We start from the raw sequence: 17,956 nt of genomic DNA, 5'->3' as shown, positions 1-17,956 counted from the left end.
ATCACCTATGTCAAGCCAAATGTTTTTTAATCACAACAATATTGAATAATTCATGATGTTTTCCATAAACTTTAAAAAGAACTCTCCAATAACACTTCAATCATTGTCTCTTAGCTTTTTTTATTTTAGAAAAATTCATCTTCTTTTTGAAACAGAAAGTAGTTTCTAAAGTGGACATTTTTTTTTGAATGTATTAATTGATTACGTTAGTGAGGTAATCGATTAAATATGTTCATATTTGATTCTTAGTAGTCAATGAGTCAAATCAACCGATTAAATTGTTGTATTAATCGATTAACAAAGAAGAATAAAATTATTTTTTCAAGTATTACCATATTAGTCAATTAGATTATTTACCTAATTGATTATTTTTCAGTTTGGTTGGTTAACATTTTAAAAGACACTCATTTTGCGTCATTATAGTGCTTGATTGATTCCAAGACCATTTTGAACAATCAGTCTTGTGCCTTTGTACCTTTGTATTGGACATCATAAAAAGCAATAAACTCCAAGCACTGCTCGAGGCTTTTTGATCCTTAAGTGCAAAGGGCAAACACTCAAGACACGTACCTTTACGATTTGATATTATAAATGTAGGTTAAAATACCTTTTTGGTCCAAATTTTCGTTAAGTTTTGTCGAATAAGACCTAATTTTGGTTTTGTGTTCAAATAGGTTCCAATTTTCGTCAATTTTTTTCAATTGAGTCCTTTTTTGCTAATACCATTTAAATCATTAACGACCATGAACAGTAGCTGCCACGTGTCACTTTGTGGTTTTTTTGAATTTTTTTTAAAATGTCTACGTGTCAACCCAACAGCGTACCACGTGTCAAAGTCAATGTTCTATATTCAATTTGGTTCCTATATTTGTTATTTTTGTTTAATTTAGTCTCAATTTTTATTAACATGAACCAATTTGGTCCCTCTCCAAATTGAAATTAAATTTACTTTTTATATTAAAATTCACATTTTTTGTTAAATATTTTTATATAATATATTAAAATTCACATCATTATAACTTTGATATAAAAATTAAATTTGGTCACATATTCGATAGGGACCAAATTGGTCAATTTTAAACAAAATTGGGACTAAATTGAACAAAAATAACAAATATAGGGACTAAATTAAATATAGAACATTGACTTTGACACGTGGCATGTTACTGGGTTGACACGTGGACATTTAAAAAAAATTAAAAAAAAATTAAAAAAAATCATGAAGTGATACGTGGTAGTAACTGTTCATGGCCGTTAATGATTTAACCGTGTTAGCAAAAAAAGACCTAATTGAACAAAATTGACGAAAATTGGAACCTATTTGAACATAAAACCAAAATTAGGACTTATTTGACAAAACTTGACGAAAATTGGGACCAAAAAGATATTTTAACCATAAAGATAAAAACCCAAAAAAATAAAATGGTTCTATCTGTAAAGTCCATGCATTATTGATATTAAGCAAATTTGGTCAAACAAGCACAGGGCATACATATTGACTCCCATTTCAACCTAACTTCTACTCTCTACCATCATTGCCATTTGCAACCTCATCTGCTACGTCATAACAATAATCATAGCAAAAGAGAAACACAACAATCAATTAAAAAGAAGAAAGGATTAGCTAATGATAATTTTGAACATCCATAATCTACAATATATAAAATATACTAACGCTTATATTAATGACAGATTCTTATCTACAATCAACAAATTGTAAAATACCCGTATACACCTCCATTATCTTAAAATTTGGATTATTTATGCATTGAATCAGATACTCAAGAAGTCAAACATTTGTCATGTAATCATGAAATAAAATGTCACGATCAACCCAAATTTATTGGGTCTCAATCTCTCACGAAAGAGTAAATTCACTTATAACTTCGCCATAAAAAGGGGTCCCTTGTCCCAAATCTCGCTATAGGAACCTCCCTCAATTCTCACCACATAAACCTCATTTCTATATGAGTTTGTGAGCTTAGTATAGTTAGAATAACTTCACAATATGGATCCCTAATCAATGTATAATATTATGTAATTGTTATAGCATTCCTCATTAGGAACACCATATTCATATAATATCCACAACATCTTTATACAAACCATTTTGTCACATTAGCCATTTTTCATTCTCTTAAACCATAATCATTCCCTAATATAATAATTCGTCAAAAGATTTTCCACATTTCAAACTACATGACAAATACAATAATTAATATATAAGCTCAGCAAGCTCACTTACTCGCTTAGCGACTAAGCAATTCACCCAATGAATTAAGCACTGAAACAAAATACAAAAAAGTGCATCCAATGAGAGCAGACTTGCCCGATGACCAAACCTTCCCTGCCTTTATGCCAAATTTGAATTTAACTTTTGCTTAGTTACTCCTTTCCCTTGCCTAGCAAACCGAGTTTGGAAGCTAATTTAATCAAGTGAGTCCAACGAGCCACGACTCACTCTATGATTTTATTTTTAAAGCTCACTTGGTGGGAGTTTGGCTCACCGAACGAGTCAGCATAAACTAATCACATAAATATACAAAATGGAGGATACCCTTGGCTCTAATGAGCATTTTCATCCTCCATACAAATCAAAAGCAATACCAATTCAGTCAAAAAGACTCATTAGAGGCCAAAGATTCCACCTCACAGATTCACCCTAAAATTCAGATCTTAGGTACTAGTTCAACAATTCAAAGACAAATGACTATTCATCCATATTTCACACATCAACCCAATCAACAATAATTAAATATACCATTTTGACAATTCAATCACAAATTTTTGTACACTCAATTTAGACAATATAAATCAAATTGTGCAAAATTAACATTAACTTCCCTTACCTTGGTTAAAGAACTCCATATCTCACAATTGCTTCCTAGAGCTCTATTTCTCACAAACTGACCTAACTATAAAATAAAAATCTAAATATACGCACACGATCATACACAAACAAAGATTTAATTTTTTAGCACATTTGAGTCACATGTATTGAGTAACAACTCACATGCAACTAAAAATGCAAAACAACCTAAAAAAGGTAAAAAGTCAATGTACTTTGTTTTTCACTCTAATGAGATACATGTGTAGAGTTCTTTACTAGGATTGATCATATAATCTTTGATCTTCAAAATGATTAAAAATAATGGGTCATAAAGTAGTCAGAGAATAGGTTTTGTACAAATATATAAAAAGATGATAAAGAATTTTATAAAATGAAACTCATTTAATAAAAAAAATCTCTCAATAACTCTAATATTTCATTATTAAAATATTTGAGTGTCATCTTAAAAAAATCATCAATAACTCTAGACAAATTTATAGTTCGTTGCGCTATTATTAGCATTTAAGCCATAAACTAAATTAGAACACAATTTATTCTTATTTTCATCTCATTCAATCTCGAGTAATGTATGTAATTGTAAAATAAAAAAATACAATAAACTCATTCGAATCTTCAAGACTCCATCATTTGGAGTGAGGAAGGTTTTATTGGTGCCGTCTCCCTCATAAACTCTTTTACTTCTAATTTGTGAGACTCACATTTAATTTATCGCCGAAATAATATTTCTCTGTACAAATGATGAAACTATTGTTTCTGTAATATTCAAACAACATAAAACAATATTATATACATATAACTATAAAGTTCTTTCAAAACTAATCATATAGTAAGTTTAAAATACCATTATAGATTTAAAAAAAATTGATCAAAATGACCAAAAACACTTACTTCAACCTTTTTAAATCATTATTAAAGTCAAATTAAAAATAATAATTAACATTCATAAATTTAATTTAATACATAAATCGTTAGTTCAATACACAAATCAAAATCAATAATCAACTATTATAAATCTAACAATATATTGAATAATACTACCATTTACTTAATAATCAAATTAGTTGAGCCAATTAACATATCCAATGTTAAACTCAAATACTACCAAAAGTAAGATTTGAGAGATTTTTAGTAGAAGTACTTAGTTTAAATAGAAATATAGTAAAATTGAAAATAAGTTTAAATTTAAAAGATGAAAAACAACCAATTCCACATATTAAAAAATATTTAAACTTATATTTTTATCTAAATAATCTAATTTCTTAATTAATAAAATTGGGTGACATTCCAATTAGATTTTAGGTTAAAATACCTTTTTGGTCCCAATTTTCGTCAAGTTTTTTCAAATAAGTCCTAATTTTGGCTTTGTGTTCAAATATGTCCCAATTTTCGTCAATTATGTTCAATTGGGTCCTTTTGTGTTAACACCGTTTAAATCATTAACGGCCATGAACAGTGAATGCCACGTGTCATTTCGTGGTTTTTTTGAATTTTTTTATTTTTATTTTTATTTTTATTTTTATTTTTTAATTTTTTAATTTTTTTTAAATGTACACGTGTCAACCCATGAGTGTGCCACGTGTCACTTTGTGGTTTTTTTGAATTTTTATTTTATTTTTTTGAATTTTTTTAAATTATTTTTTAAATGTCCACGTGTCAATCTAATAGTGTGCCACGTGTCAAAGTCAATATTCTATATTCAATTTGGTCCTTATATTTGTTATTTTTGTTCAATTAGGTCCTAATTTTTGTTAAGATTAATCAATTTGGTCCCTATATTTGTTATGCTTGCAACGTATATAGAGTTAAGGATTACAATTTTAGTGAATGATTTTGTTTGTTATTCTCACAAGTTTGCATGCTTTATCTAGAAAACTTAAAGCTGATAGCAGAGTATTTCTAGAGAAATTAAACTTTTGGGGGTCCACTCAGAAATAAGCATGTATCATTGCTAAATACTTTTATATTTCTGCTATGAATCTTGTTTATGTACTGTCAGTTGCATTCCCTTGACAATGTTTCCTCTTTGCAGTTCCAACCTTCTTGTATTAGCAGTTCCTTTGACGTAACCTTCTCTTTGTTGTAGGATCTTCAAGGCAGGTAATACCAACTCTTTGTTGCAATTGTTTTCAATTACTTGCTTTTTTTTTATTTGTAATTTTACATTAAATTAAAAATTCGTTTCTTTTGATTACCATAGGCTTTTACGGATTGAGCTTGGTTAGTAATTTTGGTATCTCTTAATATTCCTTTTATTCAAAATGCAAATTTAGATTCTTAATATTTGAGTTGTTGCTTACAAATATGTTTTTGAGCCTTGTATTGATTTGACATCCTACACATCTATTGTTTTGTGCCTTTAACTTTGACAACCCTATAACTTGAATTGATATTGTGCTTCCAATTTTCCAAGCCTTAGAAAATTATGTTTATTCAGAATGAAAGTTTATGTTTCTTATATTTGAATTGATGCTTATAATACAGTTGCAAGATGAATGCTTTATTTTGTATATGGCTATTTCTTGAGTTCTTGAGAGATGACAATGGAAATATGGGTTGTGTAACTTGGGTGTGCATCCACATTAAGATTAAAGGAGCACAATTTGAATTATATATTCATAGTAAGGATAAGGATGGGTGCATATGAAATAACACTTTGAATCGTCTTGCAAGGTGAGCCTTTTGTCATGTGGAATTGACGGATTACAATGGGCTTTATATTGAATTTATGGGAAACAAAGATTATTTTTTATCTTTGTATGGATTTGCCAGATTACAAATATATTGTTTTATTCACTCTTAAAATCTTAATTGATATTGTGGCTCCAATTTTGAAAGCATTATACTTTAGTTGGATATACACCCTAAATGGAACTATCGAATAGCACTTTGATTTTTTTTTCATAGTGCTAATTCCGAAAATGTATATTTTGTATTGTCCCAATTGGAATTTTAAAATTGCATTTTGATTTTCTTGGTTCATTGTGCAAATTCCATATGGGTATATTTTAAGTTGTCCTACTGTAAATAAAATTGTCAAAGTGCACTTTGATTATCTTTGTTCACAACAGAAAGTTGAGTTGCCCCATTTTATTCGAACTAGTGATGAATTCTTTATTTATCTTTTGATGCTTTGTTGTGCCAAAGTAGAAGGCTTCTGAATTATAATTTGATTTTATACTTTTATATTTTGTAAATATGATTTGAGTTGCGTATACACCCTAAATGGAGTTGTCGAATAACAATTTGATTCTTTCTTTTCACAATGCAAGTTCCGTAAGGTATATTTTGTATTGACTCACCTGAAATTCTAAATTGCACTTCGATTTTCTTGGTTCGTTGTGCAACTTCTATATGGGTATATTCAAGTTGTGCCATATTAAATAGAATTTTCAAAGTGCATTTTAACTTTCTTTATTCGCAGTAGAAAGTTTTGAGTTGCCTATCGTTATTCGGACCGGTGATGATTTTTTGTCTATCTTTTAATGGTTTGTTGGCCAAAGTGGAAGGATTCTGAATTATAATTTGATTTCATACTTTTTTATTTTGTAATTATGACTTGAGTTGGTATATTCCTTAAATGGAACTATCATATAACACTTTGATTTTTCCTTTTCACAGTGCAAGTTTCATAAAGGTATATTTTGTATTATCCCACCTAGAATTCATAAATTGCACTTTGATTTTCTTGGTTCACTGTGCAAATTCTATATGGGTATATTTTGTGTTGTCTCATCATAAATAGAATTGTTAAAGTGCACTTTGACTTTCTTTGTTCACAGTAGAAAGTTTTGAGTTGCCTATTGTTATTCGAACTGGTGATGAATTCTTTGTTTATATTTTGATGGTTATTTGGGCCAAAGTGGAAAGATTCTGAATTCTGAATTATAATTCGATTTCATAATTTTTTATTTACTAAGTATGACTTGAGTTTGGTATACAGCCTAAATTGAACTGTCGTATAACAATTTGATTTTTTCTTTTCACAGGGAAAGTTCCATAAGGGTATATATTGTATTATCCCGCCTAGAATTCTTAAATTGCACTTTGATTTTCTTGGTTTACTGTGCAAATTCTATATGGATATATTTTGTGTTGTCCCATCATATAGAGAATTGTCAAAGTGAACTTTGACTTCCTTTATTCATAGTAGAAAGTTTTGATTTGCCCCTTGTTGTTCGGACTGGTGGTGAATTATTTGTCTATTTTTTGTTGGTTTATTGGGCATAAGTGGAAGAATTCCAAATTATAATTTGATTTCTTACTTTTTTATTTTTTAAATATGACTTCAGTTCGATATACATCCTAAATGGACCTGTCAAATAGCAATTTGATTTTTTCTTTTCACAGTGCAAGATCCGTGCAAGATCGTAAGGGTATATTTTTGTATGATCCCACTTGGAATTATCGAATTGCATTTTGATTTTCTTGGTTTATTGTGAAAATTTCATATGGATATATTTTGAGTTCTCCCATCATAAATAGAATTGTAAAAGTGCACTTTGACTATCTTGGTTCACAGTAGAATGTTTTGAGTTGCCCCTTGTTATTTAGAGTGTTCATGGATTTTTTGTCTATCTTTTGATGGTTTGTTGGCCAAAGTGGAAGGATTCCGAATTATAATATGATTTCATACTTTTCATTTTGTAAATATAACTTGAGTTGGGTATACACCTTAAATGGAGTTGTCGAATAACACTTTGATTTTTTTCTTTTCATAGTGCAAGTTTTGGAAGGGTATATTTTGTATTATTCCACCTGGAATTGTCAAATTGCATTTTGGTTTTCTTGGTCATTGTGCAAATTTCATTAGTATAGTTTTAGTTGTCCCATCATAAATAGAATTGTCAAAGTGCACTTTGACTTTCTTTGTTCATGGTAGAAAGTTTTGAGTTACCTATTTCGAACTGGTGATGAATTCTTTATTTATCTTTGGATGGTTATTTGGGCCAAAGTGGAAAGATTCTGAAATCTGAATAATAATTTGATTTCATACTTTTTTATTTACTAAGTATGAGTTTGGTATACAACGTAAATTGAACTATCGTATAACAATTTGATTTTTTCTTTTCATAGTGAAAGTTCCATAAGGGTATATGTTGTATTATCCCACCTAGAATTCTTAAATTGCACTTTGATTTTCTTGGTTCACTGTGCAAATTATATATAAATATATTTTGTGTTGTCACATCATAAAAAGAATTGTCAAAGTGAACTTTGACTTTCTTTATTCACAGTAGAAAGTTTTGATTTGCCCCTTGTTGTTCGAACTATGAATGGATTATTTGTCTTTCTTTTGATGGTTTGTTTGGCCAAAGTAGAAGGATTTCGAATTATAATTTGATTTTATATTTTTTTATTTTTGTAAATATGAGATGGGCGTGCGTTTTAAATGTAGTTGACAATTTTTCATTATTTTAAAATTTTTACATGGCTATATCTATGTTGCCCCTTATAATCTGGTTGCAGTATGATTTTTTTTAACCAATGAGGGTTTGAATGTTAATATTTGAGTACTTTATTGAATTTACAAAAATTTAAATTTATTTTTTCTATGGCTTAATTCATCTTTTGGTCCTCTAATTATGATGTATGGTTCATTTTGGTCCCCTAATTTTTGTGACGTTCAATTTAGTCCTCCAGTTTTTTAAAACAGTTTAATTTAGTCCTCCAGTCTTTTAAAACAGTTTAATTTAGTCCCTCTCGTTATCTTTGGTTAAACGACGTCATAATAGTGCAACTGTGTCACTCTGGAACAGAAACGTGGCAGGTTTTTTAATAACTGGGCATCAATGTACTGTGATGAGGTGGCAACGAAGTATATGGAGGGAGAATTGGTCGGTCCTAATTTCACAATTCATCTTCTTTATGCGGGAGTTCTTCAACATTTGGTGTACGTTGATTATGAATGATGTCAAGGGGGCACTCTCTCTCACGGTGGAGCACCATATTGCAACTGTGGGCACCGAACACTTCGTCTTCGAATCCTTCTTCTTCGTTTGGTTTTTCCTGGATTGGTTATGCTTCTCTACCAAATCCCCCAATTTGATCTTCAATTCCCTATTTTCAAAGAACCCTAAACCTAACAGATTTACCCCCTTTCAAAACAAAGTTAATTTTTTTAACTCAAGTCCACATCACCCAATCTCAACACACTAAATTGAACCTCTTTCAAAAGCTGGAGACCTAAATTGAACCTCAAAAAAATTAGGGGACCAAAATGAACCCCACATCATAATTAGAGAACCAAAAGATGAATTAAGCCTTCTTCTATCTAATATAATTTTTAGTTGGGCTTGTACTTCAAATTTTGGTATGTTGTATTGGTCAGAAAGCCCAAATTGAATTGGGTAAGTTGTGTTTCCTAAAGTGAATTGTTTGAGTGTGGTTTAAGATTTTTATTCTTTTCAATATTTGCACACGCATATGTCAAGATTGTCCTTTAGAAGTGTTTCATAAAGGTTTTTGTGTTGACACGGGTAACAATTGTGACTCTTACTTTGAAATTCGTATAACTTATGTTGGTATAGTTCTCCAATTTTGAAACTCCTAAAACTTGGGTTGATATTGCTCCTCCAATGTTGAAATTCCTATGAAATTACTTTTATTACCAATGCAAATTTCAGATGTTTATATTTGAGTTGTTGTGCTTATAATTTAGTTGTGAGATGAATGTTTTAATATGTATGTCTATTTCTCGGATCCGAGTGATATTGAAAGACTATAATTGGCATTGGCTGGTAGCATAATTTGAATTATTTAGTCATAATCATGATAAGGTATGAGTATATTTGAGTTAATATTTTGAATCGTTTTGTAAGATGAAAAATTATAGTTATCACAACAAACAATGACGATTTTTTAGCCTAATTTTGTGTAAATTTTTCATATTACAATTGGGCTTTATATTTAATTTATGGGGAACATATATTGATTTTGATCTTTGTAGAGATTTGACAACTTACAAATGTATTTTTTTATTCGTTCCTAAAATCTGAGTTAATATTGAGGCTCAATTTTGAAATCCCTATAACTTAAGTTAGGCATACACCCTAAATGGAATCATTACATAACACGTTGATTTCTACGGTGCACAAGGGTATATTTTGAATTGTTCCATTTGAAATTCTCGATTTGCAATTTGATTTTATTGGTTCATTGTGTAAATTTCATATGTGCATGTTTTAGGTTGTCCCATCATAAATAGAATTTTCAAAATGCACTTTGACTTCCTTTGTTCAAAATAGAAAATTTTTAGTTGTCCTTTGTTATTCAAAATTGTGATGAATTCTTTGTCTATCTTTTGATGGTTTGTTGAACTAAAGTGAAAGGATTCCATATTATAATTTGATTTCATATTTATTTATTTCATAAATGAGTGACACTTGCTTTCTAAATATAGTTGGCAGGTTTTGGCTATTTTTGCAATTTTCGGATGATTATATCTAAGTTCTCCTTTATAACATGGTTGTAATATGATTTTATTGTCCAATGAGGGATTGAATGTTCATTAATGAACCATTTATTGAATTTACGGAATTCAAATTTATTTTTTCCATTTAATTTAATTTTGAGTTGGACTTTTATTTTAAATTTTGATATATGGTATTGGTCGAAAAGCCCAAATACAATTGTAAGAGTTGTGTATCCTAAATTGAATTGATTGAGTGTGGTTCAGGATTTTTATTCTTTGCAAATTTATTTTGTTCCTTTGAAATGTTTCTTGAAGATTTTTGTATTGATCACGAGTGATAGATTGTTTTTTATATTGTTATGGACTTTATAGCCTATAGATATATTGTTTTATGCGCACTATAAATATGAAATGATAATGTTCTTCCAATCTTAAATCTTTTATATTATGCATCGTATTTTGAAAGTTTTATAACTTTAGTTGAAATTGTGCCTCCAATATTGAAAATTTATAAAATTCATGTGCTTATATTTGAGTTATTTTTTACAATTCTGTTGTGAGATGAATGTTTTATTTTGTTAATGGCTATTTCTTGAACCCGAATAATATTCAAAGGTTATAATTGTAATATCGGTTGTCTACTTCGGTGGTGCATCTACATTGAAATAAATATGTATAATATTACAATTGTAATATTATACATATATATTTAATTAATATTTTTTTAAATATTAATAATAATTATTATTATAATAATAATTAGTATTATATAATAATAATAATATTATTATTATTATTCAAATAAATATTTTTTGTAAATGAATTAATTATATAAAATAAAATAAATTTAAATAAATGTGGAGATATAAATTAAATAGTCCATATTATAACTTATTTCAAGTTATCATTTAGAATAATAATAATTTATTTTAAGTTATTAAGGATTTCAATAAATTATATTTTTCTAATTTTAAATAACATTTTTAATTTTATTTTAATATCATTTCTTCTATTTACATTGAAGGATAAAATAGTAATCATACAATTTACTCTATTAAAAATTAAAATTTATTAAATTTTTTCAATCATATCATACACAAATTTTCATAAACTTTTCACTCATATCTACTCAAATCATACCATCTTTCCCTTAATCCAAACAACATCATCTTTACCTACAAATCAACTCAACGCAAATCCACTCTCTCAAATCCACACCTTCTCAAATACATTGAAGGATAACATAAGGGAGAAGAATTTGAATTGTTTACTTATAGTCAGATACGGGATGAGTATATATGAGGTAACACTTTGAATTGTTTTAAAAGATGAAAATTTTTAGTTATCACAAGAATCAATGATGGTTTGTAAGTCTAAGTGGATTTGTCATATTACAATTGTGCTTTATATTGAATTTATAGGTAACAAAGATTGGTTTTAAACTTTGTATGGATTTGACGGCTTACAAATATATTATTTTATTCACTTCTAAAATTTGAGTTAATGGTGTCGCTCCTCATTGTGTGAATTTTGTTAGTATCCGATATAAAGTCTCACATCGAAGAAAATGATCAAGATGAGTAGTAAACAAGTAAAAGGTCCCATCAAATCTCATGAGGGAAAAATATGAGCAACACTTGATATATTCAAATTAATTTTTTTACACGAAAAAAATCTTTTTTTTTTCAAAAATATAATTTTTTTTTAAATATTACAAATATAAATATAAAATGACACTTGTAAACATTAAATTTTTAATGTTCCAAATGTAATTTTTAAAAATTACAATTGTACTTTATATTTACATTTTTAGCATTTTAAAAAAATATATATAATTTTAAATAAAGATACTTTAGTGTAAGGACGTAAAAAACAAAATTAATTATAATATTTAGGTGAAGAGATTTGATAAATTCTAAAAAATTATTTTAACATGTATGTATAATTGTAATTAAGTTTACTCATTAATTCGGCTTTAAATTATACTTGATTAACAATTGAGACTAAATTGAATCAAAATTTTAAAAATAGTGAGTAAATTGAAGTCCTACATTTTTTAAAATTTATACATCTAATCACTCTACATAGTATATTCAAAATAATTTTGTTATATAAAAACCCCTTATTTTAAACTTATAATTTTCTTAAAATATTGAAATTGTAAATATAAAATGACACTTGTAATTTTAAAAAATTACAAGTGTCACTTTACATTTACATTTTTAGTATATTTAAAAAGATTATAAATTTAAAAAGGGATATTTTTAGGTAAAAATGAAAAAAGTAAATTCAATTTGGATATTTAGATGGAATGATTTGATGTATAATTTTAGAAAATCATTTTAACGTGTATATATAAGTTGTAATTAAACATAGTTACTACTTTGACCTTAAGTTGTATACGAACTAAAAATTAACACTAAATAGATTCAAAATTTTAAATATAGGAACTAAATTAAAGTTTCACATTGGGTGGAAGTAATTAAGAGATGTAGTATATAAGTGAAAGGACACACCAAATGTAATGGGGAGGGATTGTTAGTATTCGATATGAGTTTGAAGTCTCAGATCGAGTGAAAGTGACTAAGAAATGTAGTATTTAAGTAAAATGATTCACACAATCTAGTAGGTAGAAATTGTTAGTATTCAATATGAGTTTGAAGTTCACGCATCGGGTGAAAGTAATTAAAATGAGTAGTAAATAAGTAAAAAATGAGTAGTAGAGCTAGAGCTAGGAGGTTACGGTTAGGGTTAATAATTAAACTTAATTACAACTTATTTATATATGCTAAAATATTTATTAGAATTTATATATCAAATCACTTCGCCTTATATATTCAAATTATTATTTTTTAAATATTTTTTTTTGAAATATTAAAACTGTAAATTTAAAGTGACACTTGTAATTTTTAATGTGACAAATGTAAATTTTTAAATATTACAATTGTAACTTTACATTTACATTTTTAGTATTTTAAAAAAATATTATCAGATTAATAGGGATATTTTAATGTAAAAGTGTATCTTGAATATTTAGGTGGTGAGATTTGATGCATAAATTCTAAAAATTTATTTTAACATGTTTATATAAGTTGTAATTAAGCTTAATTACTAATTCGGTCTTAAATTATAAAAGAACTAAAAAATTGAACTAATTTGAACCAAAATTTTAAATATATGGACTAAATTGAAGTTTCACATTTTTTAATATTTATATGTCAAACTACTCCACCTAGTATATTCATGTTAAATTTTTTATATACATAAATTCATATTTTAAATATATAAATTTTTTAAAATATTCAAAAGATAAATATAAAGTGACACGTATAATTTTTAAATTTTTAATGTTAGAAATGTAAATATTTAAAAATTATATTTGTCATTTTATATTTACATTTTTAGTACTTTTAAAAAAAGTATATTTTTTAATAAAGATATGTGAATATAAGGATGTAAAAAATAAAAAATATTTGAAAATTTAAATGAAGTGATTTGATGCATAAATCATAAAAAATTATTTTAACATGTATATATAAGTTATAATTAAATTTACTTACTAATTCGGCTTCAAATTATACATGGACTAACAATTCAGACTAAATTGAATTAAAATTTAAAGCATAGGTACTAAATTGAAGTCCTACAATTTTTAGAATTTATATATCAACTCACCTCATTTAATATATTAAAATTAATTTTTATATATTTTTTTTTTATTTTAAACACATAACTTTTTTAAAATTTTGAAAATTCAAATATAAAGTGACACTTGTAATTTTTAAATTTTTAATATTACAAATGTAAATATTCAAAAATTACAATTGTCATTTGACATTTACATTTTTAGTATATTTAAAAAAGCTATAAATTTAAAAAGGGGTATTTTTATGTAAAAAATTAAAAAGTAAATTTAATTTGAATATTTAGGAGGAATAATTTGATGTATAAATTCTAGAAAATTATTTTAGCGAATATATATAAGTTTATATAAGTTGTAATTAAACTTAGTTATTAATGCAATCTTAAGTTGTATATGGACTAAAAACTGACACTAAATTAATTCAAAATTTTAAATATATTAATTAAATTGAAGTCCCACATTGAATGAAAGTTATTAAGAGATGTAGTATATCAACAGAAGGAAATTATTAGTACTTAATATGAGTTTGAAGTCCCACATCGGTGATAGTGATTAAGATGTAAGTGAAAAAAAACTCATTAAATTTATTGGAAGGAAGTGAAAAGAATTATTAAATTTATAGGATGGGTAAAAATAAGTAGTAGGACTAGGTTTAGACCATGGTTAGGCCTAGTTATTATGTTTTATTACAATCTATCTATACATGTTAAAAAATCATTTTTCAAAACATATAATTTTTTTAAAATCTTAAAAATATAAATGTAAAGTGATATTAGTAATTTTTAAATTTTTAATGTGACAAATTTAAATTTTTAAAAAGTATAATTATTATTTTAATTTTATAATTTTAATATTTTTTAAAAAAATTATAACTTTAAATAGGAATAATTTTATTTAAAAATGTAAAAAATTACTGTAAAAATATATAAATTTAGTTTGAGTTTATTATTTGGATTATAATAACCTCCAATAAAAAATATACTTCCTAGAGTTTTTAAAATTTCTCTCTAAGTATCAAGGTTAACAAACCCAACAAACTTATTCTAACCTTTTTTTTTTCTCTTTTTATAATTTTTAAAAATTCTCGATTTCTCGTATGTTACCTCTTGGCTAGAAAATTCAGGATGAGGAAAGAGAAACAAAATTATGGGGGTTCTCGTGTGTTACCTCTCATCTCCCTCAGTTCATTATTTGAGTCTTTTAATTTTATTTCGTTTCTCTGATTTCATCTCCATGAAGCAGTTGTGGATCGTTCGTGTCCCAGGAGAAGCTTTCGATTTCATCTTTCTCCCTAAAATCAGGGCTGATACCTCTCCATGGTAAATGTGTACCTCTCATTTCATCATCTCAGTGATTTGTAATTTCGTTTTAGTCTCTCTTTTATCTCCCTGAAGTAGTTGTGTGGCTCATGCCCTCGGAGGCTCTTTCAATTTCATTAATCGTTTCCCTATGAAATAAGGTAATAAACACCGTCTTTCAATTTCATCATCGTTCTATCTATTTTCTAATTCGTGATCTGCTTCAATTTTTTGTTCTTTTGATTCCATCTCTCTATTTATATTTATCACTCTATTAGGTATGGAGAAATATCTATATATATATATATATATATATATATATATATCTAAGCTTTAATTGGATACATTATGTTATACTTAATTATGAATTAAAAAAAAGGTATTTAGAGAGGATTTGCTTAAATGACTCTTAGAGTGTTCATTTGGAGGAACTTGGGATCCATTATATTTTTTATTTTATTGATTTGATAAACAAATGCAAAGTGTATTCAATGTGTTACTAGTGGGAGTTTTTTTCGAATAGTAGTGTATTCTAGAAACGGTACTTGTAATACTAAATTACCGGTATGATTAAGTATTACCTCTTGGGTGTTGGAGTTCTAGTGTAAAGTTAGTTGAGTGAGCATTTGAGTAATTGCAATCATAGAGCATCAACTAGCGATTTTAACATTTGGTAGAGAAGTTTTGTAGCAACAACACATAAATGGGTTAACATATAAATTGTGAAGTGTTTTTTATTGATTTGAGGAATCTCAACAATGTTACCATTTGTTTTTTATATGACGCAAAAAGATATTATTTACAAGAGGAATGATAGAGGAAAAGAAAACTTTAAGGTGACCCTTGCTTAGTGGCTAAAAAAGATAATTTTGAGATTAGGTCCTACGTTTATCAAAGTTGGCCAGCACAATATGTTGACCAGTTGTCTCAACTTCAAGTGGAATTGGAGTGTTGGTTTGAACTTATGTTATAAGATTATTTCCTTGCATTGTGTTTATCTTGTATTTTTTTATCAGTTTATTTATGGTATTTATAGTTTAAGAAGAACACAGAAATTTCCCTAGCTTCTAGTTCTTCAATTATATCTTTATTTGTTGTTTGGCTTTCTATTAGTTGTTGCTTTGTGATGCACTCCTTTTGTTTCTTGTCGAGTAAATAATTAATAAAACCATTTTACTCTTTTAATCTCTTTATGATCTTATGAATTCATATGATTTAATTGTTGAAAAAAAATACTTGTGAATTAGGTTAAGGGTGAATGTATCATTACTGCTAAAAAAGTTCTCTAAAAATTTGTTCATTACACATTGTCATTAGGAACCCCTATGAGGATGTTTCTTCTTGAAGGTTTTGAGATTTGTTTATTTTTTTTATTTGTTAGCCTATATTTTCTAAGCAATCATCTATTGTTATCCTTGTATTCTTTAAATGTAGGTGTAAACCTTATTTATTTAGTTTGACAACAAGTGATGTTGTTTGATGTTAAATTGAGAAGTATGAAACATATTAAGTTTGGATTTACTCAAAGCATAAGTTACCTGATTTTCTGGGTTCAGGAGGTTATTGTTAAAGTGCTCTGGAAAATGATTTTTTAACTACTAAATTTTGACAACTTTCTCTTATAACCTTATGTGTCATCTTCTAAGTGGTTTTCTATTTTTTTTTTCTCATTCTCAATATTCAAAAACTACTTAGAAGATGACACATCATGTTATAAGTGTCAACACCCAATTTCGTCCGGATTATATTTTCTTTTATTTATTTATTTATTTATTTATTATTATTATTATTATTATTATTATCTTATTTTACTTTGATTTTATTATGTTTCTTTATCTTTCTTTTTTTATTTCTTTTTTTCTTTGTTTTCAATTTTATTCATATTTATTTTATTTTATTTTTGTCTTTTACTATTTATTATTTAAAAAAAAAGAAAAAGAAGGAAAAAGGAAAACGGATTAAAAAGGGGAAAGAAAAGAAAAAGAAAAAACAGATTTGAAAAAAAAAAGGGTAAAGAGAAAGAAGGTGCGGAGCATTTAATTTTCTGCTGCCCTCAATTGCCTAGTTCTTTCCTTATTTGATATCCTGGAACGTGCATTGGCTGAGCTGCTGCTAGTTACCATAAAAAAAGGAAATTGCATCAATGCAGTGAATAAGGGATGCTATGGAGACAGATCGAAGAGGCATGGATTGATCGAAGGGAAAAAAGTGGCTCTGCTGGATATTGAGTAAGAGGAGAAAGCAACCGCCACTTCCCCCTTACCCTGAACAAACGTAGGGGACCTCATAAATAAAAGAAAAAAGACAAAAGAGGGGAACCTGATAAAGATAGAGAAGGAAGAACTTCCTGGGAGAAGGGGCAGCGAACTCGTAGGAGAGAAGGGACAATTTCAAGATACAGTTCATGTACCTCTAGAAGCCACTGACAGGGAGAACTTCCTAGCGGGGGAAGCGAGCCAAGGGGAGGAAAGAGTTGTTTGAGACGTGAAACCACTGATAGGGAGGACTGCAAGAGGTAAACACTTCATATGAAGACGACTTGAATGCTTGGTGTGAACCTGATGCAGTTGCATTGTGCTTGAGAATGAACATAATGTAGTTATGTATTTTGAGCGTTGCTTGTCATTTATTTGACTCATTGGATCTTTTATGTACATTACTACATTATTGGTGCTTGAATCCTCTATTATCATCTCGCCATCATCAGCATCACGCCCTCACCTCCATCCTCTACAACCTTATCATTTACCAAT

The sequence above is a fragment of the Vigna unguiculata genome, chromosome 3 (genome assembly GCF_037176805.1).
Source record: "Vigna unguiculata cultivar grain cowpea cultivar isolate G323 ecotype 2 chromosome 3, ASM3717680v1, whole genome shotgun sequence".
NCBI classification, from domain to species: Eukaryota; Viridiplantae; Streptophyta; class Magnoliopsida; order Fabales; family Fabaceae; genus Vigna; species Vigna unguiculata.
The sequence above is the reverse complement of the archived record's forward strand: the minus strand, read 5'-3'. Positions refer to the sequence as shown.